The following is a 23618-nucleotide window of genomic DNA, read 5'->3' on the forward strand; positions in this document are numbered from 1 at the left end:
AACTTCCCACTCTCAAAGCTCATTTAGTTCTTGTTTCTTCAACAATCTAATGTGTTGAAGCAATAGAATCATATATTTGAAGCCAAAAGGGACCTTAGATGCCACTTAGTCCAACTACCTTATTTTAAAGATGAGGATATCTGAGGACCAGAGAGATTAAGTAACTTGCCCAAAGGTCACATAGGTAGTTAACAGAAGCAAGATTTGAACTCAGGCCTTCAGACTCCAAATCAGGGAACTTTCCATTGTATCACTTTAATTATCTATGTTTGCATCTTATCCCAGGTAGTAGACTATAAACTCTGTGAGGACTAGGACCAAATCCTATCTAGGCTTTCTACCTCCTTTAGCATCTAGCAGAGTACTATGCGCATAAGAGGCTCTTAATACAAATTTTATAAATGAATGAATTCCACTGTTCAATAAACAATGCTGAAAGACAAATACAGTAGGACCCCATTATGGCATGGCTTCTTATTTTATGGATTCAGCTATACCAGACTATATTAGGCCATGAGAAAGTTAATACCTACGGGAAGTAACAACTGATATAACCATTAATCTAAAGCAATAAGCTCAGTCTTGTGGTATAAGCTGAATGAGTGCTAGACTTGAAAACAAAGGACCTGAGTTCAAACCCAAGCTTTTCCACTTAATTATATGAGATTAGACTAGTTGACCTGTAAAAACCTTTCTAGCTCTAAATTTGTCATTGTATAAGACTATTTCATGGTTCCACTGTGATAAAACAGTACAGAAAAGAATGAAACCTTGTTGTATGTCATTCATTACAATTATTAGCACAAGGAGAGCTTGTTTTCCCACATGAGGGTAGGAAAGGAACGGGGGCACACTGCCAGAAATTATACCAGTGCTTCTCCCCTAGCAGAGATGGCAATGTACCAGAGTATTTAGAAGTAATTTGTATACACACTTTTCCTCAGAGTGTGATTGTAGCTCTAAGGAACATAGAATGTTGAAGTGTTCTTTAAAACCAGTTCATAACAACAATTCAGAACGCAGGACCTCCACTGCACTGATACTGCATAATTAGCAGGCAGCTGGGTGGCACAGTGGATAAAGCACTGGCCCCGGATTCAGGAGGACTTGAGTTCAAATCCAGCCTCAGACACTTGACACTAGCTGTGTGACCTTGGGCAAGTCACTTAACCCCCATTGCCCCTGGGGAAAAAAAATAAGGGGAAAAAAGATACTGCATGGTTGAATCAGTCTTCAATCCAAAGGTAACTTTCATTCCATTTGTGTCTTGTGTTCTGTTATTCACCTCTCAATCACAGGAGAATCTAGGACAACATGCCCCATGTGTGTTCTCCTGATACAACTTATGTATCTGTGACCACACAGTTTGTTGTCATTCAGTCATTTCAGTCATGTCCAACTCTCTATGACTTCATATTGGAATGATTTGCCATTTTCTTCTCCAGCTCATTTTACAGATGAAGAAACTGAGGCAAACACACTTACGTGACTTGACCAAGATCACAGAGCAAGTAAGTGTCTGAGGCCAGATTTGAACTCAGGAAGATGAGTCTATCCACTGTGACATCTAGTTGCCCTTACCACATAGTTACTGACTCAGAAATCTAGTCTTTAGAATACCAGGTAAGGAAGCTATTGAAAATATATCTAGGGGCAGCTAGATGGCGCAGTGGATAGAGTACCGGCCCTGGAGTCAGGAGTACCTGAGTTCAAATTCGGCCTCAGACACTTAACACTTACTAGCTGTGTGACCCTGGGCAAGTCACTTAACTCCAATTGCCTCACTTAAAAAAAAAAAAGAAAAAAAAAAGAAAAGAAAATGTATCTACATATGGCCATCAATTGGAGCCATGGCTAAACAAATTGTGGTATATAATTGTGATGAAATACTACCATGCTATAAGAAATAATTAAGTGGATGGCTTCAGAAAAACCTTGGAAGATTTCTATAAACTGATGCAAAGTGAAGTGTGCAGAACCGGGAGAACACTATAGCAGAAATATTGTAACAATGATCAATTGTGAAAGACTTACCTACTCTGATCAATACAATGAACCAAAACAATTCCAAAAGACTTGATGAAAAATGCTATCTACATCCAGAGAAAGAACTAATAAATTCTAGGTACAGAATGAAGTATTTTTTCACTTTATTTTTCTTACTTTTTTTGCAACATGGTTAATATGGAAATGTGTTTTGCATGAATTCATATATAAAATGGGTATCACATTGTTTACCTTCTCAACGGGGAGGGGAGAGGCTTGAGGGAAAGAATTTGGAATAAAATTATAAAATGAATATTTTAAGTATATATATACACACATAAACACATATAGAAAAATTTTAAGATATATCCACACCATTTTCTTCAGGGTATGATTATGGCAGACCCCAACAATAACACCAGCACTCTAAAGGATGACCTCCCCAAATCCTCTCCTTCTTCAATCCCTATTACCTCTAAGATAATCAGATGGCATATAAAAGCTAGAGAAATAGCTAAAGGAACTACCAGAGAATTTGAAGAGGGCAAAATCTTCACTTATGGATTACAGTAGTAGTTTCAATAATGTCTTCTGTTGCAATAGTATTACCTTCAGTTACCTAAGGCTCCCAATACAAATTTGGGGATCAACAGAAACATTGGATTCTCTGGACCAGCACAGAATATCTTTTTAAAGACTAGTCTCAAAGTTGTCAAAGAAATTGCTACAAAGCAGCTTTTGTTATTGGCTAGCTAGTCATATCCACCCTGGACTTAATTGACCCTCTATAGAAGAATGAAAACCCATAAATCTAAGGGTTGGCTGGAGACCTCAGTCTATCATGATACATTATCATCAGGCTTCCTATAGCCAGTTCCAGTGTTACATCCTCAATCGTGTCCCAACAATGTAGAAAGGAACCAACCAGACAGAGAAGAGTCCTATCAGAAGCAAGGACAAACAAATATAGGACATTTTATGAAAAAAAGGCAAACGTTGAATAATAGAACTTCAGCTCTAAATTTTCATTTTAACTGGCCTTCCCCCTTCCCGTTGCCTGAAGGATGACAGACATTCAGTAGCAATATGGCTACAATCATGCATTAGATAGGCATGGATCTAGGGGCAGCTGGGTGGTCCAGTGGATAGAGCACCGGCCCTGGAGTCAGTAGGACCTGAATTCAAATCCAACCTCAGACACTTAACACTTACTAGCTGTGTGACCCTGGGCAAGTCACTTAACCCCAATTGCCTCACCAAAAAAAAATTAAAAAAAAAAAAAAAGATAGGCTTGGATCACCTAGCACCTATAGCCAAAGTTGACAGTGAAAATCTAACAGAAAAAAAAATTCAAACCAGTTTAAAAAACCCATTCTCAAAGCTCCACAGAATCTCTACCAACAATCTGGCATATGCTCCATAGTGTAAAAACAGTTTTCATTTTCTTCACCAACTACTTGCTGGCATTCGAGTGACAGACTCTATTTATAGCTGTGGTAAAATATGAAAGTTTTTAACAGTCGGTTAGGATAAGTGAAAGACGCCAGTTTTTCAAGGACCACCCTTTTGGGGAGGAGATGAACAGTCTGCCTGCTGCGCATGTCAGACTGCCTGCCGGGTACAGTCCGCCTGCTGCGCATGTCAGACTGCCTGCCAGGTACAGTGCGCCTGCTGCGCATGTCAGACTGCCTGCCGGGTTTTTTTGACTTCCGGGGTGGAGAGAACGGGAGTAGCCTTTTTTGCCGGCTTGGCGGGACTCCGGGCGGCGCGGCACAGACGGTCTGACTCACTCCAAAGGTGGCCTAAATCGGTTTGGTGAGTTTTTATAAGGAATATAGACAGCCTAGATTTAAGACGATTTGTACTGTATTTCTGTTTTCCTATCCTTCTAATCAACAACACCTTATATACAATAAAGGCTCTATCTAGAAAACCAGAAGCTTCTTCCATTTACTAGTCTGGGAGATGAATTAAGGGAAGGGTTAAGTAGGGGAGATTTATGATCTAATATCCAATTTTAAATCTCACAGTTTGGCGACCCCGAAGGGACCTTAAGGACCCTCCCACCCTCCCTAGTTTGGCCATAAGCCGGCTAATTCGGTGGATTTTCCAAATACCCCCCCCCCCCCCCCCCCCGCGGACTTTCCCTTTGTCTAATCTCCCTTAAAGACTTTAAGCCTCTAAAAGTCTTGCTTTAAACAGAAAAGCCAGCCCAGTTTAAAGGGCAAGATGCTCGAATATTCTACCATCCCTTTGATTTTTCTCATCGGAATGTATTGGGACAGCATAACATCCCGACTTAGAGGAATAGTTTATTCAATGGTCCTTCATAACATTATTGGTTTTTTCCTCATTCAGGCAGCAAAAAGTTTTTTGTATAATAGTATACGTGAGAATCTTTGGGAAAATACGTTTAATATAAGTAGAAATTTTATGCCTGCAATTGAAATACCTTTTAATACCACATCCATAGTTCATACGACTAAGGATTTTATTTTTTTTTTGTTGTTTTTTTTTTGTTTTTGTTATTATCATTGTTTTTGTTATTATCATTGTTATGATGTGGGGGAAACTCTCACATATGGAGAGAGACCTCAAAATGGCTGTTTCTACTAGAGATGATCCAAGTTCAGAATCAGATCAGCAGAAACTACTCCCTCTGCAGGAAGCTATAGAACATAGTAAGAAGGGAGTGCCAATTCAAGTCAGAAAATATAGCCCCTTTAGACCAAGTGACTTGAGCGCATGGAAATCAATCATCCCTAGTTTTGAGAAAAATCCAAACACTGTAATTTCACAGTTAAGGACTATATTTAATGCATATCAACCCAGTTGGGCTGATGTTACTTGCCTTTTGGAAACTTTACTGTCCCCAACTGAGATTACAGATATTATCTCAGCAGGAAATGCCCTTGTTGCGAAAGGTAAGGCCGATGTGGAATGGCCTCTAAAGGATCCAGAGTGGAATTATAATGATGATAGGGATTTCCAAAGATTAAAAGATGCTAGAGAAACACTTCTGAAGGGAATGGAATCTTGCTCTAGAAAACCGGAAAACTGGCAGAAATTTTTAAGCCTACCTCAGGAGGCTAATGAAAGACCAAACAGATTTTATGATAGACTTTGTGAGGCCGCTAGACAGTACACCAGATTGGATCCAGTAGATTTAAGAGATTCCTGTATCATTCTCAACACATTTGTTTATAATTCACTGCCAGAAATACGCAGATACTTTCTGAAACAATGTCCAGACTGGAGAAATCTCTCAGTAGATAGAATTAAGGAACTTGCAAATTATGTCTTTGACTCACGTGAGGAAGATCCAGATCACCCTAAACAGAGCATTCTGGCACCAGCGATTCCTAGTCAGCCATGTGGACACCGGAACAAGGACACTAAGGTGTGTTGTTACTGTCGTAAGGAGGGGCATGAATTGAGAGAATGTAGGACTTGGAGAAGAAATTCTAATTCTAATTACAGGCGAAATCAAAATAGAAATAGATCTTTTTGGAGGAATACAGAAAGGCAGTACCAGAATAATGGTAACCAAGACCCCCCTCAGAAGAGGACACAGGAATGATGGTGTCTTGGGGAGGAATGGAACATAGATAATGAAAGCCATATATTCCCAGATCCAGATTTTTTGAATGCACTTGTGCCAGTCCATTCACCTCCCCAGAGTAATGAACCACATGTCACCTTAAAAGTGGGGGAGACTTATTATGATTGTCTGCTAGACACAGGAGCCTCTAAATCAGTATTAGTAAGCAAACCAGATGCTGGGTGTAGACCTGTAGGATTTTTGAATGTAGTGGGAGTCTCAGGAAAGAGCCAGAGAGTGGCAAAATTGAATCCTCGCATGGTATCTATGGGGCCCTTAACAGTGGAACATTCATTTTTACTCATGCCTGATGCCCCTGTAAATTTATTAGGTCGTGATCTCCTTTGCAAGCTTAGAGCAACCATATCTTGTGCTCCAGATGGGGCTGTCTCCTTACAATTGCCAGAGGATACTGTTCATTTATTACCAATTTTACTTACAGAAGCTCAAGGAACAGCAGGGGAGGTATCCAAAATCCCCTCTGACATTCCTGAGTCTTTATGGGCCTCATCCCCTAATGAGGTGGGGCTCCTTAAGTCTGCCATGCCTGTTACCTTTAAAGTTAAGGGGGGACCACCCCCCTCCATTCCACAGTATCCATTGTCTAGGGAAGCAATAGAAGGGATCACCCCTATAATTGAGGCTTTGAAAAGCCAGGGTATTATTATTCCATGTCATCACTCTCCATGCAATACTCCCATTTTGCCAGTTAAAAAACCCAAGCCTGGGCCAGATGGTAAACCTGTTTATCGCTTTGTGCAAGATCTTAGAGCGATTAATAATTATGTTATTCCTAGACATTCTATAGTCGCAAATCCGGCTATGATAATTTCCTCAATTCCCTATGAATCTACATGTTTCACAGTGGTAGACCTTTGCTCTGCCTTTTTCTCCATACCAGTACATGAGGACTTCCAATATTTATTTGCTTTTACCTGGAAAAATAGACAGTGGACCTGGACTAGACTCCCACAGGGATTTGTAGACAGTCCCACATTATTTTCCCAAATTTTACAGCAGGATCTGGCCTCTATTACCTTTAAGGGCTCCACACTAGTACAATATGTAGATGACTTACTTTTGGCCTCTCCTAATGCTGAAATTTGTCAGGAAGATAGCCGTCACTTACTGCTGGAGCTGCACAAGAGAGGACACAAGGTTTCCAAGACAAAGGTACAATGGTGTTTGCCCCAGGTAGAATATTTAGGATTTATTTTGGCTGCTGGAACTCGCTCTGTCTCTTCTAAGAGAGTCCAGGCCATTCAACAACTCTCTGCCCCCACTACTAAGAGGCAGTTGAGAGCCATTCTGGGAGCAGCTGGGTACTGTAGACAATGGATACCCTCTTTTGGTGAAATTACTAAACCCCTCATAGCTCTTACAAAAAGTTCTGTTCCAGACAGTTTACAGTTGGATCCCCAGCATCTCTCAGCCATAAAAGAATTAAAACGGGCCTTGTTATCAGCACCTGCCCTAGGACTGCCAGATTATAGTAAGCCTTTCACTCTCTTTGTGCATGAACAAAGGGGGGTGGCTTCTGGAGTCCTGACTCAGTCACTGGGGCCTAACCAACGTCCTATAGCCTACTATTCAATTCAGCTGGACCCTGTAGCGGCTGGAGCGCCACCTTGCCTTAGAGCAGTGGCGGCCACAGCGCTTTTGGTAGAAAAAGCCTCTGATTTGGTCCTAGGTAACCCTCTAACTGTGCAATGCCCTCACGAAGTGGAGGCTCTCTTACTACGTCACAGGACACAAGCCTTTTCAGATCAAAGGCTGGCTAAGTATGAAATAACCCTGTTAGGTAATGAGAATATCACTTTAAAACGCTGCACAGTTCTTAATCCAGCAACACTACTCCCTAACTTACCATTCTCGGGGGAACCGTTGCATGACTGTGCTTCTTTAGTTGATATGGCTGAAAAACCCCGTGATGATCTTTTTGATACACCTTTAGAAAATCCTGATCTTGTCCTCTATACAGATGGTTCCTCATTTATGAGAGAGGGAACCCGTTTTACTGGAGCTGCTGTAGTTTCTGATTATGACACCCTCTGGGCAGCTTCTCTGCCTTCCCATTTTAGTGCACAGGCTGCTGAACTTGTGGCTCTTACACAGGCCTGTAATATAGCTAAAGATAAGAGTGCCACCATTTTTACTGACTCGAAATATGGCTTTGGCATATGCCACTTTATTGGTATGATTTGGCGTCAACGAGGCTTTCTAACATCCTCGGGCAAGGCTATTGCCAATGGGGACCTTATCAAGGACCTCTTAGATGCCCTAAAACTGCCTTCTTCCCTAGCCGTTGTACATTGCCCTGCCCACACAGGGAATAGTGATCCTGTTTCAAAGGGAAATGCACGAGCCGATTCTGCAGCCAAGCTTGCTGCATTAGAAGCTCCTGAACATGTATTTAACCTTTCACCTTCTGAGGATATTCCTTCCAACCTAACCTATGACGATTCTGAAGTAGAAAAGTGGAAAAAGAAATTTAAGGCGAAACAGATCAATGGCATCTGGGTGTCTCCGGAAGGTAAGCCATTTCTTCCCCGGAAATTCTACCACCAGGTATGCCTCTCTGTTCACAGAAAAGGCCATTTTGGTACACAAGGCATTGTAGACTCTATTAAGAGAACCTGGATAGCACCAGGTGTGACTAATACAGCATCTCGAATCTGCTCGGGCTGCTCCACATGTCAGTCTTATAATCAGTATGCTTTTAAGGTCAAAGCTTATGGAGGGCGTCCTCTAGCATATACACCTTTTGAGCACTTACAAATTGATTATATTACTATGCCAAAAGCAGGACATTATAAATTTTGCCTTGTTATAGTTGATCAGCTCACTCGGTGGGTGGAGGCCTTTCCCAGCCCCCGAGCCACAGCTGCCTTTGTTGCCAAAATTCTTCTTAAAGAGATAGTACCTCGTTTTGGCCCACCAGCCCGCATCGATTCTGACAAAGGCACACATTTCACTGATTCGATTTTATCCCAAATCTACTCTTTCTTGGGAGTGACTCCAAAATTCCACACGCCCTACCATCCACAAAGTTCAGGCCAAGTTGAACGTATGAATAAAGAGCTTAAGAATATGATTGGCAAATTATGTACTGAAACCCATTTGAAATGGCCTGATGTTCTACCATTGGCATTATTCTATCTACGAAGTAGACCAAGAGGAGAACTTCATATATCTCCTTATGAAATGCTTTTTGGTCACCCTCCTATCCAAGCTAAAACTTTTTCCCCAGTTTATACATCACTGGTGGGAGGTGATACTTCTGTTGCTTCCTATATACAGGAATTACAGACCAGGCTACGTGAACTCCATGAGGCAGGAGCTGTGGTCCAGGCAGGACCATTAGACTTTTCATTGCATAACTTCAACCCAGGAGATAAAATATATGTAAAGAATTTTCAGAGAACCAGTGGAACTCAACCTGCCTGGGAAGGACCTTTTCAGGTATTATTGACAACTCCTACCGCCATTAAAATTGGTGAAAAAGACTCATGGATTCATTGCTCTCATATAAAGCCTGCACCATTCATAGGTGAAGAGATTTCAGATAGACCTGAGGTAGACGCTAAAGAGGTAAAAACCCTAACGATAGCAACTGTTAAAGAGCAAAGAAAGTTCAGAGGAAACAGGAAGTTCCCATTTAAGAATCCCACTGATCAGTTAAATGCTTTGGGACTCAGTCTTCGTAAAGTATCAGGAGACGGAAATTGCCTTTTTAGGGCTTTAGCAGACCAGCTAGAAGGTCACTGTAGAAATCATCTCAGACACAGACAAGAAGCTGCTTCTTATATGATTAACCATAGACAAGAGTTTGAGTCTTTTATAGTAAATGACTCCCCTTTTGAAGAATATGTTGATGAATTAAAGAAATTTGGAAAGTGGGGAGGAAATGATACAATTGTAGCATTTGCTAAGCAGCATCAGCTGAATGTTGTGGTTCATCAATTAAATCAGCCTTTATTGAAAATCAGTGGCACAGACAAAACTGATGCTACAGAACTCCACATTTTCTACCATAAAGAACATTATGACAGCATTAGAAAGATCAATGACAATTCAGAAACCCCTGCCACTTTGGCATGCAGAGAATTGGGGAACCAGTTAAAACAATGTGGCATACCCCAAACTCTAGCAGCTTAAATACCTTATAATTTAACAAGCATTTCCTTCTACAGGCAAAAGCACTGAAGTACATGGCCTAGTTTTCTGGCCTACCTCAACTATTTTTTTTTTTTATTAATTTTTGGGTTTTTTTGTTTTTGTTTTGACTTTTGAAAGGCACTGAAAAGACCTGGAATTGACTGCACCTTTAAGTTCTTTAAGAGCACAAAAGGGTGCTTAGCGAATCTTTTGCTTTTTATTTTTTATTTTTGGTTTTGCTTTGGTTTTTTTTTTACTTTTGTTTCTTTTGCTTTTCTTTAAAACTAAATTTTGTAAACTAAGTGATTATTCAAAGACATTTTAAGTATATGCTGTGGGTGAGGCTATCGGGCCTCAGAAGCTACCAGAATTCTTCTTTTTTTTTATTTACTCTTTCTTTTTGAGAGAACCATGAGTTCTAATGAGTTTTGTTTTATTTATTTATTTTTCTCCTTTCTCTTGTATGTTGTTCTGTTTAACTAAAAAGTACCAGAAATTGCTTGATACCTCACTGAAAACATTGAATATTGAATCTTGCTAATTGAAGTCTTATTTCTTTTTGATGAATTAATCACCACTTTAAGTATCTGCTACTGTTATACCAGAGAATTCATGTATAAGATGATGTGGTCTACTTGCTAAAAGAAGATTATGTAATAATGTCTAAAAGAAGATTATGTAACAATGTCTAATATAATCAGCTATTTACATTCGTTTATTATTTATATGTCATTATACTCTGGGTATGGTTTGGAATTATTGTATATATCACTAATATATTCTCAGTTATGCAGCATAGCACACATTTTTACCATCATATTGTCTTTGGTGAAATTAATGAGATTTCAGAAATATGGAAACTTATCATTTCAGAGACTAACTTGCTGTGAACTCTGACGCAGGCCCTGGAGAGAATATATGTGCAACAAAAGGAGAGACAGGTATACGTAAGTCCATGGTTTGCTTATGATGGTGACTATGTAGAGCACAATTACTAGGCACAGTCCAGTATTCATCCTCTCTCCCTCCTAATTTAACCTAATTTAACTGAACTTATTTATCTTTTTATCTCACTCAGTTGAATTCACCTGTGGCCTAGCACAATCACTGGCTGTCTCAGAACCATGAGATATGGTATGATAACCTTTCCATAACATTTTCAGGTGTCATGAACACATACTAAATTTGGCTTTGATCCAGACACATGGTGGTAAAAAGTGTTACACATTGCATAACTACCTCAACCCTCTATTACAAGTCTAACCATATAAAGGAGGGAATGTAATGGAATTTATTAATTTGATCATTGACAATGCTATGCTAAGGTTTTAAAAATACAGCAATTCAAACAGTTAAAGAAGATAATCCAGCTTTCCAGACCAGAGTCCAGAATCCAGTTTTCCAGACCAGAATCCAGTTTCCTCCTGATGACATCTTACCACTTCAAGAAGACAAGAGAACTCAGAGACTTTATATGAACTGTTTTGCTTTATTAGCTTTTACTATCTCCTTTCTGTTATATACTATCTGTAACATGTACTCTCTGCAGAGGCTCTCCCTTTGCAAGACTAATGTCAAAGCGTCGGTTCATGAGGAAAAAAAAAATCGCCCCTCTGGACAAAACTTTCCTCTCTTCCTTTTCTGTATTGTTGTTCGCATATTATTAGTCAGCAAAAGTTATTATATTCTTTTTACTGTTCCATCAAGGAAACATTCCGTTTCTTGAGGAAGCAAAGGGGGGAAATGTGGTAAAATATGAAAGTTTTTAACAGTCGGTTAGGATAAGTGAAAGACGCCAGTTTTTCAAGGACCACCCTTTTGGGGAGGAGATGAACAGTCTGCCTGCTGCGCATGTCAGACTGCCTGCCGGGTACAGTCCGCCTGCTGCGCATGTCAGACTGCCTGCCAGGTACAGTGCGCCTGCTGCGCATGTCAGACTGCCTGCCGGGTTTTTTTGACTTCCGGGGTGGAGAGAACGGGAGTAGCCTTTTTTGCCGGCTTGGCGGGACTCCGGGCGGCGCGGCACAGACGGTCTGACTCACTCCAAAGGTGGCCTAAATCGGTTTGGTGAGTTTTTATAAGGAATATAGACAGCCTAGATTTAAGACGATTTGTACTGTATTTCTGTTTTCCTATCCTTCTAATCAACAACACCTTATATACAATAAAGGCTCTATCTAGAAAACCAGAAGCTTCTTCCATTTACTAGTCTGGGAGATGAATTAAGGGAAGGGTTAAGTAGGGGAGATTTATGATCTAATATCCAATTTTAAATCTCACATAGCTTAAGTACTACCTGGGAATAGAACCAAATCACATGTAGGGAGAAAGGAATGAGTCCCAGTGGGTAAAATTCTCTTCTTCCAGTATTTGCACAGTCAATGTTCTTCAATCTAAAAAGCATGTAAAAAGCATGTACTATACTTAGCCTAACAAACCACAATTACTTATAGTAAATAGTCATTAAGATCCATCAATTAATGCAGCTGTTTCAAGATAATCAGTGGGTACTAGAATATGACATATAAAAGAAGAAAATGTACTAATTTGGGAATATAGGAAATTAAGTGAACAGAAGGAAAAAGAATATTTAGGTTCCCTTTTCTGCTGAGCAAGTTAAACCCTATAATAAATCATCTCACTCAAATAAGAGACAGTGATTTTTCATCCACAAAGAAATCCACAAAAATCATCCATTTATGCCCCGCTTTTAAAAAGAATGCATTCTAGGGGCAGCTAGGTGGCACAGTGGATAGAGCACCAGCCCTGGAGTCAGGAGTACCTGAGTTCAAATCCAGCCTCAGACACTTAACACTTACTAGCTGTGTGACCCTGGGCAAGTCTCTTAACCCCAATTGCCTCGCTAAAAAAAAAAAAAAAAAGAAGAAAGAAAATAATGCATTCTATTTTGACTTTTCAGATCTTTATTCTAATTGGGCACTAAATTAAAGAAAAGCAAAGGAGTCAAAGAAGACAGTTCAAAGTTGTTAAGCCATATACAAAAACCCAAAGTTTTGAGCTTTCTTTCCTCTTCAAGTTTCTTCCTGCTTCAATAACATCCACAACTCATATTCATATAGTGCTTTAAGGTTTGCAAAGTCCTTTTGATATCTACAACAAACCAGTCATATTGGTATTAACCCCATTTTGCAGATGAGGAAAAGGAGGTTTGTAATGCTTAAGTAACTCACATAAGGTCACAGTTATTTAAGCATCGGAGGAAGTATTCCAGCCCAGGTCGGCCTAACTGCAGTGTTCTAACTACTATGCAATACAGCTTCTCCCAAAAATACATGGTTTGAATAACCAAAGTTAAGGTGTTTTTTTCTTTTTTATATAAATTTGAAAAAAGTATTTTCAAAAAGTAGTAAAATTACATTTATTTGAAATACAAATATAAAAAATGTGAATTTTTAATATGAGTACTAATTATTCTAATTATGACTATAGAGTACTATAAACATTCCACACACAACCATGACATATCCATGCAAATAATCATCATTAGGGCAACTTCCATATACGAATGGTGAGTACGAGGCAAGCCAGAATGCCTATGCTGCTGTTCCCATTGGAGTCAATCTCCAAGAACAAGAAATTCAACAGTGACAGATCCCTAGGCCCACAGAAGTAGGAAGTTCTTCTTAGTCAACAGTCAGTCAATCAGTCAGTCAACAAACATACTGAGCACCTACTATGTGCCAGGCACTGTGCTTAAACACTGGGGATACAAAGAAAGGCAACACCTATAATTTCTACATGAAACTCCAGGTCTAAGAACATTCCAGTTTCTCAAAGAAAATCATTAAAATGGTCATAACACCTAAAGGAAATATGTAAATAACTTAGCTGATAAACTCTCTAGCTGGGCCACCTACATGCTTTTAGTATCCAGGCCAGGGAACAGGGTTTCACCTAAATCTGGGAACCTTATAGACTAGTATAAGTACAGCCTATGGCAAGAAAGAAAAAGAATTCTATTAGGGGCAATAGAATAACAGAAGCAGGAAAGACAATGAGGTCGTCACTCCTGATTCTCTTTCCTTTATCCTCTAGCAGACCATCAAATAGGAAGCACCCTAATTCCACTAAAGCCCTCAATTTCCAAAAGGGAATTATTTTCAGTGCTGTGCCTTCAGACTTGCCTGTATTTTGATTAAGTCCATAAAAAGAACAAGCAATCAAGTGTTATGCTTTGTGTTACTAAGATAATCTTTCTGGCTGTTATGGAAGCCTAGAGGTGAAATGGCTAGAGCATTTATTAAGCCTTTATTATATTCTAGGCACTGTGCTATATATAGCACAGGGCTTCTTAAAACTTTTTCCATTCATGACTCCTTTTCACCCAAGAAATTTTTATGCAATCCCCGGGTATATAGGTATAAAATAGGTATATATAGCCTCCTTTTTTTGTTTTTGGTCAAATTTTTCATGACTCCCACATTCAGTTTATATGATCCCATATGGGGTTGTGACTCACAGTTTAAGAAGCTGGGCTATAGCATCATGAGAAATCCTATGGACAGGAATAACAATAGTAGCTGATATTCATGGAGCCCTTTAAAGTTCACAAAACACTTTATATCTAATTTTATCCTCACATGTGTGTATGTGTGTAAATGTATATACATATAACATATGTTTATATATATATCATCATGTACATTTTTTAAAAGATAATTGAAGTTCAGAGAGGTTAAAAGCCTTCCCTGTGCTCATACAAGCTTCACAGCATCACAGATTTAAGAGTCAGAAGGGACCCTAGGGGTCATCTAGTTCGACCCCTTCATTTTTCTTTTCCTTTGCTTAAAAAGCATGTTCCTAAACAGTTCCCTGTAAAGTTGTCTTTTGCATGTCAATCACTTGTTTTCTAACATAATTTAAAAGGTATATGCTGACAGATAAGAATTGAGAGAGAGGAAGATGAGGAAATCTGAGCTACTTTACTGTTCACCTGTCCTGTCCCCTCTCCACACTCACGATTAATCTCTGGCTCTGTAGAAGTCAAATGAGATCTAGACTTCTCAGAAGACTAGAAATGGGGAACTGATTAGTTGTTTCTATTGGTAGCACTACAGTCCTTCGAGGCTTCCAAACCAGAAATCCTGGTGTCATCTTCAATTTTAACCCATTCTTCACCCCTATTATCCATCTGTCAACACAGTCCTGTCATTTCTTTCAAGATGTCTCATTCTCTCCTTTCTCTTCATTCCCACTAAAATCACTCTAGTCAAGGACATTACTACCCAGTGCCTAGATTACTCAACCCTCTCTCTAGTGTGTTTGGCATGTGGGTGTTCTGCCTTCCAATACATCCTGCACATTACTCAGGAAGTCATCCCCCTAAAACACTGTTTTCATCATCTTGTTCCCCTGCTAAAGAACCTACTTTTTATTGCTATTTCATGTTGATATAGATATCTAAATTTACACATATACATATGTACAGAGCCTCTGGACTGCGGAGGTTATCTTACCTCATCACCAAAGCCTCTTTGTAGAAACAAAAGAGATTTGCAAAAAATCCTTCCCTGACTAAAAAATTGTGCTACCCTTTGACTCAGCAATAACACTACTAGTTCTGTATCCCAAAGAAATCAAAGGAAAAGGAAAAGGACCTATCTGTACAAAATCATAGCAGCTCTTTTTGTGGTGGTAAAGAATTGAAAATTGAGGGGATGCCCATCAAGTGGGAAAAAGCTGAGAAAGTTATGGTATATAACTGATGATATACTATTGTGCTGTAAGAAATGAAGAGGAGTTTCAGAAAAACCTGGGAAGACTCATGAACTGATGCAGAGTGAAGTGAACAGAAACAACACTGTACATAGTAAAAGCAGTATCATATGATCAGCAATAAATGACTTAGCTATTCTAATCAATACAATGATCCAAAACAATTAATTCCAAAGGACATAGTGAAAAATGCTATCTATCTACAGAGAAAGAACTGAAGGAGCCTGAATGTAGTTTGAAGAATACTTTTTTCACTTTATTTTCCTTGGGATTTGATTTTGTTTTGTTTTGTTAGTCTGTGTTTTCTTTTGCAACAAGGCTAATAGGGAAATATGTTTTGTATTACTTTACATGTATAATCTATTTCAAATTGCTTGCCTTCTCAAGGAGAGGAGAGGGAAAGGAGGGAGATAATTTGGAAATCAATTTTTTTAAATAATGTTAAAAATTTTACATGTAATTGAGAAATATTTAATGAAATAAATAAAAATATATTGGGGGAGAGAGGTGTAAATCCTCCCCTGCAACCTTCAAACAAGACCAGGTTGAACCAATCCTTTAAAAACTTTCACTTAGCTATACTACCCCCCCTCAAACTATCTCACAATGATTTCTTATAGTCTATTACACAATGTTCAAATTTCTCAGCCTGGACTTTTCGGCCTTCACATCCCTCCATAACCCGGCCTCATTCCTAAGATCACAGGACCATAGATCTAGAGCCAGAAAGAACCTTAGAGGTTTAGCCCAGCACCCTCATTTTACAGAAGAGGAAACTGAAGCCCATAGAAGTTGTGACTTGCCCAAGGCCACACGGATAGCAAATAACAAGGTTGACATTCAAACTCACTTTCTTTGACCCCAAATTCACGTTCGACCTATCTAAACTTATTTCTCCTTGCCCCTTTATAGCCACCCACCCTCTGTTCTACTCAAGTTGCTTCCCTAATAATCCCTATAATCATTCCCACTTCTGTGCTATTGTTCATATTGCCAACCTACCCCTGAATACCTTTCCTCCTCTTCTCTATTCACTTATATTTTATCTGCCCTTCAGGACCCATTTTCTACTCAAAGCCTTCCTATTCTAAAGCCTAACTATGTAATGTAGTGGTTTATATGATGAAAAAGCATGGATCTTGAACTCCAAATTATGGATTTGATTCATGGCTTTAGCATTTACTAGCAGTGAGTGTAACTAGGACTCAGTTTCTTCACCAAAAAAAAAAAAAAAGCTAACTCACAGCATTGTTATGAGCAAAGTGCTTTGTACACCTGTAAAATATTTTGAATAATAAAAGTGAATTATTATAGTCCATACAAATCTCTCCATTATCTCAATTCTTACTGGCAGTTGGGTACTCAATTAGTCCTTTACTGTTTCACATGTGTTAGTTTTATCTTCCCCAAATGAAGTATTTTTAGTCATATGTAACATATCTTTATCATATATAATAAATCTTTATTTATTAAGAGCTAGTCATGGGCAAAGCACTATACTGGGTAGATACAAAGGAAAAAAGTCTCTGCCCTCTCTAAGCTTACATTCTACATTAGATTTATTTTAATCTACAACTCAGTTAAATATTTGATTTTATTTCATTTTCTTTCTGCTTCATGGCTTCCTAAAAAATCTTTATCCCTATGGAGTCCAACTGTACTTGGGCTATTTACAACATTCTACCTATTTTCTCAATTATCTGATTTGCTATACCATTAGCTTCTAAGCTTTTGGGGCTCTTGCCTGAGGAAGATCAAACTACAGAAAAATCAACCCTCAGCATTTTCTTGCCTCTGTCACTCTCCCTTTCCTCTTCTGGAATTTTTCCCACCTTATAAAATGTCCCTCTTCTCTCTTCATCCCTTAATTTAGGAATAGGTTCTAATCTTTTCTCTGAAACTAACAAGCTATGATTTTGATCAAAGATAATTGTTGATCTTTAAATTTTTCCATCTCAGAGGTCTAAACTAGGTGCTTTCTAAGGTCTCTTTCAGCTCTAAATCTGTGACCCTGTGATTCTATGTACCGTCCTTTCCAGCACCTAGCACAATGCCTTGTACACAAAAAACAGTAAATGTTTCTTGAATTATCTAATTCATCCCAAATATAGTCAATATTCTTATCAATCAGACTTTCACCAGTTTTTTGTAATTTGATACATACCATGGCTACAAATCAATTCCAGCTTAAGGGAGGTACTCAAATTAGTTTGCCAATAAAGAAAAAAAAATTTAATCTCAGTATCTCACTTCTTTTTTTAATCCAAGCCCAGTTCAGATTTCAACAGCTAAACAGAATAGCCCTTTATTAATCAAACAGGAGGAAGAGGAAGTAGTAGGCCTCCCAAACACCTTACCTTTTTTCCAAGGGACATGGCCACAAGCAAGAGATAGCTTTTATCATCAGCTTATCATACAGTAATAAACTGTCAGGTCTGACCTAAAACAATCCACCTCAGCCACTCTCTTTTTTTTTTTCTTTTTCTTTTCTTTTTTTTTTAAGTCAGGCAATTGGGGTTAAGTGACTTGCCCAGGGTCACGCAGCTAGTAAGTGTTAAGTGTATGAGGCCGGATTTGAACTCAGGTACTCCTGACTCCAGGGCCGATGCTCTATCCACTGCACCATCTAGCTGCCCTACCTCAGCCACTCTGAATGATAGCCACACACAAGACCTTACCATCAACCCAAATTATGCCACCTTCATAATAAAAATCTCCACTCCTTTCATCTCCCCCTCTGCTTTGCTCCTGAATCTATCCTTTGTCCTTACCACAACCTCCTTTCCTTCTGTCCCATAACCTCCAGTCTCTCCATCCTGATCAGTCCCTCATCTCTACTATGACTTCTCTTTCCTCTCTTCACAGTCTTGACCCTATAATTAATTAACTACTCCAACTAAATACTGTTCTCCAAACTTGACTCCTTGGTCTTCTTGTCCTACCTCCATTTATATCCAGCCAATCCTACACCCTGAATCACCCAGACCATTCTTCTCAGATTCTTCAGATTATCTCATTTAAAACAGCTAATCTCAACTGGGTCCCACACTGTTGTATAGCAAAACTTTAATTCTCTCAACTCTCTATCCCATTCCTTTAATGGCTGTTTCAAACCTTCTCAGAACCCCTTCTCTCAACAAAGGTTGCCTCTTGCTTTACTGAGAAAATTGTCACATGCAGTAAGATTTCTCTTCTCTCCTAAATCACACTTCAAAACCCCTCTACATCATCACCCATTCCTTCCTTCTTTACTTCAGTCTGTGACAAAAAGATGGCCCTTCTCCTTGCCAAGGCCAACCCCTCTATCAATCCTCTCTCTCTTGGTTCCTTCCCCACTGCCTAGGCACATGTTCCAATTTGCCTCTTCTACCATTAACCAACAGCCAAATCCAGGCCTTCATCACCAACTGCCTAGACTTTTGTTATGGCCTCCCAGTTGTTGCCTCTACTTTTAGTCTCTCCCCTCTCCAATTAGCCCTCTAGATAATTGCCCAAGTAAACTTTCTACAAAACTGATCTGATCGTCTCACTTCCCTAAGGCTTTCTATTACCTACAGCTTGCCTTGTGACAGCTGGGTGGCACAGTGAATAGAGCACTAGGCGTGGAGTCAAGAAAACCTAAGTCCAAATCTAGTCTCAAACACTTAGCTGCATGATCCTGGACAAGCCCCTTAACCTCTCTATTTCTTCATCTATAAAATAGGAATAATAATAGCCCCTACCTCCCAGGGCTGCTGTGAGGATCAAATGAAATAATAATTGTAAAGCACTTAGCACAATGTGAGGCACAGAGAATGTACTATGTAAATGTTAGCTATTATTATTATAGGATAAAATACAAACTCCTTAATTAGCCTGGTGTTTAAGGTCACTTCACTACCCTTTACATATTATACATTCCAACCAAACTGGACTAATAGCTATTCCTAGTTGCACAGATGCTACTCAGCAATTTGTTCCGTCTCAAAGACTTGGAGACATAAATTTCCCATCTTGTTATGTACTTCCTGCACAGGTTCCACCTCCAACCATCCCCCAAGTAGAAAGATTCGATGTTCAACTAGCATCTTCCACATGGACCCCAAAATGTCCTTGTAAGGGCATAATTCACCTTCAGCCTCTTGGTATTCACATAAACTATCCTATATTTTGAGAATGCATCCCTTCCTCATTTCTGCCTCTCATAATTCTTGGAGGGATTCAAGACACAACTCAGGTGCCACTTCTTTTGGGAAGCCTTCCCTCATCACCACAGTTCGGCCCTGTTCTTTCTCTCTACAATTTTCCTTGAACTATAATTAAAGTAAATGTAGCATCCCCTTATGGAATGTAAACTCCTAGAGAAAAATGAATTTGGATGCCCAGTACCAAGCATAATGCCTTGCACATGATAAAAGCTTAATAAATCTTTGTCTAATTGAATTATGCCCCTAGAGGGCATAAATGCCTTTCAGACATCTTGAACTGAAGTCCAGTAGACATCTTAAAGTAAATATGTCCAAAATGGAGCTCATTATTTCTCCCCCTAAACAATTCCCCCTCCCCTTCCCTATTACTGTAGAGGACAACAGCAGTCTCTAAAAACCTAGGAATCATCCTCTATTCCTCACTCTGTCTCATCACCCATATGCAATCTGTTGCCAAGACTTGATGATTTTACCTTTACATCATTTCTCCAATATGCCCTTTCTCTCCCAGAACACTGCACCACTCTGGTGCAGGCCCTTATCACTTCACACTTAGACTATGGCGATAGCTTGCTGAGAAGCCTGGCTGCCTTCAAGTCTCTGCCCACTCCAATCCAGCCTCCCTTCTGCCACTGAAGTGCCAGCCCCCTACCCAACAAACTCCCTTGGTTCCTTATCACCTCCAAGACCAAATACAAAATTCTCTGTTAGGTATTCAAAGACTCTCATAACCTACCTCCTTCCTACCTTTTCAGTCCTCCTTACTTTCTACCTCACTCCCTACCATTTATTCTGATCCAATGACACCAGCATCCTTACTGTTCTGCCAACAAGACAGTCCATCTCTAGGCTCCAGGCATTTTCTCTATGTTCTGAATGCCTGGAATTCTCTCCCTCCTCATCACTGCCTACTGGCCTCCTTTAAGTACTAACTAAAATCCTATCTTCCATCTGTTGCTTTACCCATTAGATTGTGAGCTCCTTGAGGTCTGGAAATGCCTTTTGCCTCTTTTTGTTATCCCCACGGCTTAGCATAGTAACATAGCCCATAGCAGGCACTTAGTAAATATTTGCTGATTGGTTGATTGATTCTCTTTCCAAGATAAACCATTACTTTTCGATTAAATCCAGAGTTTAAACCTTCCCCCAAAAAAAAAAATATGACAAAGAATATTTATGAAATACTCAAATAAGTACTCAAACAACTGTCACAATTAAGAAATTAAGATGATCTCTTCTAAGGAGAACTGCTTTTCATCTTCCTCATAGTTTAAAACATTCGATTGTTCTCACAAATTTAGGCTCAGTACATGAAATAGACTCATCTTCATGATTTCATGAGTTTGAATCTGGCCTCAGGTACTCACTAACTGTGTGACCCTGGCCAAGTCATTTAACCCTGTTTGCCTCAGTTTCTTCATCTGTAAAATGAGCTAAAGAAGGAAATGACAAACCACTCCAATCTCTTTGCCAAGAAAATCCCAAATGGGGTCCTAGAGTCAGACACAACTGAAACAACTGAACAATAACAACAACACCGAATAAGAATGATTTATCGCCAAAAATATCTCCTTAATATTTTAATGATGGACTTGTATCTTGAGCATACATTCATGCTTATAATAAAAATAAGTTGTATTCTGCTGAAATTTGGTACACCCATGACTATCCTTTCATCATTCTGGAGTTTTAGTATGCCTAAATTCTCTCCTCCCCACCCCCTGCTGGACTTTTTCCCATGATTTTACTTATTTAATATTTGCAATAATGCATTCCTTTTACTCAAAGAGCTAGCCAGAAATTAAACTTTCTCTTCAGAATATCGGGAAAATAACAGTGAATGAAAAACTGCAGAGAAATAATGGCTCTAAATTATCCTCTATTACCAGTAAGTCAAATCTATCACTATGTATAAGACTACTTCAGGGCTTTAGCATGCTTAAGTAATTAACATCATAAGGAAATTCAAGTTTTTTTGACTCCATAAGCCTGTTCAAAGAAAAACACTAACAAAAGAAATACCACAGTATTTAGACACAAAAGCCAAAACACAAGATTTTTTTTTAATTGAAACCCCACACTCAAAATTTACTCATAGTTCTCCACTTTGATTAACCACTTTGTCCCCCAACAAAACGCACCAATTGGTTTACAACTAAAAAGAAAAAACATAGATACCCCCCCCAAAAAAAAAAAAACAACCTATACAGCAACCAACAGAAAAACAGCACAATGGAGATGTTATTCCCACCTTCTTACCTAAGGAATAACTGATTCCTGATTTTCCATGTAGAGGGAAAAAGTAATTCCAAAAATAATGCCTATGGTCTATGTTAGGGAATATAATGATGGGGCAGGAAACTGAAGGAGGTGAATGAAATGTGAGTGAGAAGTGAGCAGGTGTGAGCTATGGAAGAGTTAGGCAGGACACAGAAGGGGAGACGGAAAGGTTTATTTAAGGGAGGAAAAGAGGTTAAGCGGGTTTGCGGTTTTGAAAGGAAAGGGAACAGGGTACCGAGGAAGGAGTAAAAGTAGGATGGGGGGGGGGAGTTAGGAAGAGGTGTTATTGAAGGGGTTTAGGGAAATAAAGAGAAGGAAGCAAAAATTTGGTGAGAAAGGGCAGCAGACTGAAGGTTGCAAGAGCTTAGACTTACTCCTCCCAAGAAACCGTCCCTCCCCCCTCAGAATTTGGGGAACAAGCTGGCTTTACCACCTGCAGCAGAAAGAGGAAAGAGTGTGGGAAGGAAGAGAATGGGGAGAGGGGAGAATGTAGAGGGGAAGAAAGAATGGGGAAGGGGAGAGAACGAAAGAGAGAATGGAGAGAGAGAATGGGGAATAGGAGAACAGAACGGAAGAGAGAATAGAAGGGGAAGAGCGAAAGAGAAGGGCAAAGAAAAAATGGAGAGAGGAAGATTGAGAATGGGGAGAGGGAGAAAGAATGGGGAGAGGGGGAGAGAATGGGGAAGGGGAGAGATGGGGAGGGGGAGACGTGGGGAGGGGAGAGAGAATAAGGAGAAGAGAGAATGAGGATGGGGAGAGAGAATGAGGAGAGGGATAGAGAGAATGAAAAAAGAACAGGACAAGAAGAATGGGGAAGGGGACAGAGAATGGGGAGGGGGTGAAAAATGTGGCTTACCCTCCGCCCCGTTCCTCCTTCCCTCTCGCCATCTGGTTGCCTCCTCCCCGCCTCGCCTCCAGCCCCCCTTTCTCCCCTCCGTGCCCTCCCCCCTCAGCTGGTCCCACTCTCCCCTCCCTTGGCCCCGCCCCTCTTCCCACCGTACCATTCCCCCAGCCCCGCGCTGCGCCCCAAAACTGTTCGGAGAGGCGGGGTGAGCCCTGGGGCCGGCGCCCCAAGTCCCGCCGCCCCGCCCCTCTCCCCTGGGTCTGTCCATCTCCCAGTCCCGAGCCCCCGTGGCCGCCCAAGCCCCGGCCTCTCCCTCACCTCCCATGACCCTGGCTCTGGCCCGGACTCCAGCCGGACCGACCCCGTCCTGCCTCAGCTCCGCTCCTCCGCGCGCGCTCCCCGCCTCCTCGGGGGAGGGAGAAGGGAGCCCGCCGACCTCTCGACTGCCCCCCCTGCTGGCCCCACGGCGCCATGCAGCCTAGGCTCCCGGAGCAGCGTTCTTTGGGATCCGGCCCGGCGGCGCCACGGGTACCGCGGGATTTGGGTTCCGGCGCCATCGCCGCGCTCTCCTCCCCCTCCTCTCCCCACCTTCCCCCCATCCGGCCACATTCCCCCTCCTTCCCATCCCCCTCCGCAGCTCTCTTGCTACCCCTCCCCCTCCTCAAACATAGCTTCGTGTTTGAGAGTTGCCTGATGAAGGACAGGTGCTGGTGCAGCCACGTTGCTCCTTTGTTCCTTTGACTTTTGCTTTTTCATAACCAAAATGTTTCAGAAAGTCACTTTCAAACTTGGAGACTGCAAGGTCCCCTGAGTTTATCATAAAACC

The 23618-nt window shown here is 40.4% G+C and overlaps 1 protein-coding gene across 5 annotated transcripts in view; it reads right to left on the bottom strand.

The window, feature by feature from the left end:
• PXYLP1 (2-phosphoxylose phosphatase 1) overlaps nt 1–23215 on the bottom strand; it is a 66919-nt gene extending 43704 nt beyond the window's left edge. Inside the window, exons 1-2 of one of the 5 annotated variants that reach the window (XM_043990438.1) lie at nt 23111–23194; nt 22323–22381 (exon numbers count right to left, since the gene is read on the bottom strand). The gene's annotated coding sequence lies outside the window, so the exon portion shown is untranslated. Of the gene's footprint in view, nt 1–21927; nt 21946–22322; nt 22382–22804; nt 22846–23110 lie in introns of those variants that run through there. The other 4 variants (XM_043990441.1, XM_043990439.1, XM_043990442.1 and 1 more) reach the window with 4 other exon arrangements.
• Nucleotides 23216–23618: the final 403 nt, after the last annotated feature.

The sequence above is a fragment of the Dromiciops gliroides genome, chromosome 3 (assembly GCF_019393635.1).
Source record: "Dromiciops gliroides isolate mDroGli1 chromosome 3, mDroGli1.pri, whole genome shotgun sequence".
Lineage (NCBI taxonomy): Eukaryota > Metazoa > Chordata > Mammalia > Microbiotheria > Microbiotheriidae > Dromiciops > Dromiciops gliroides.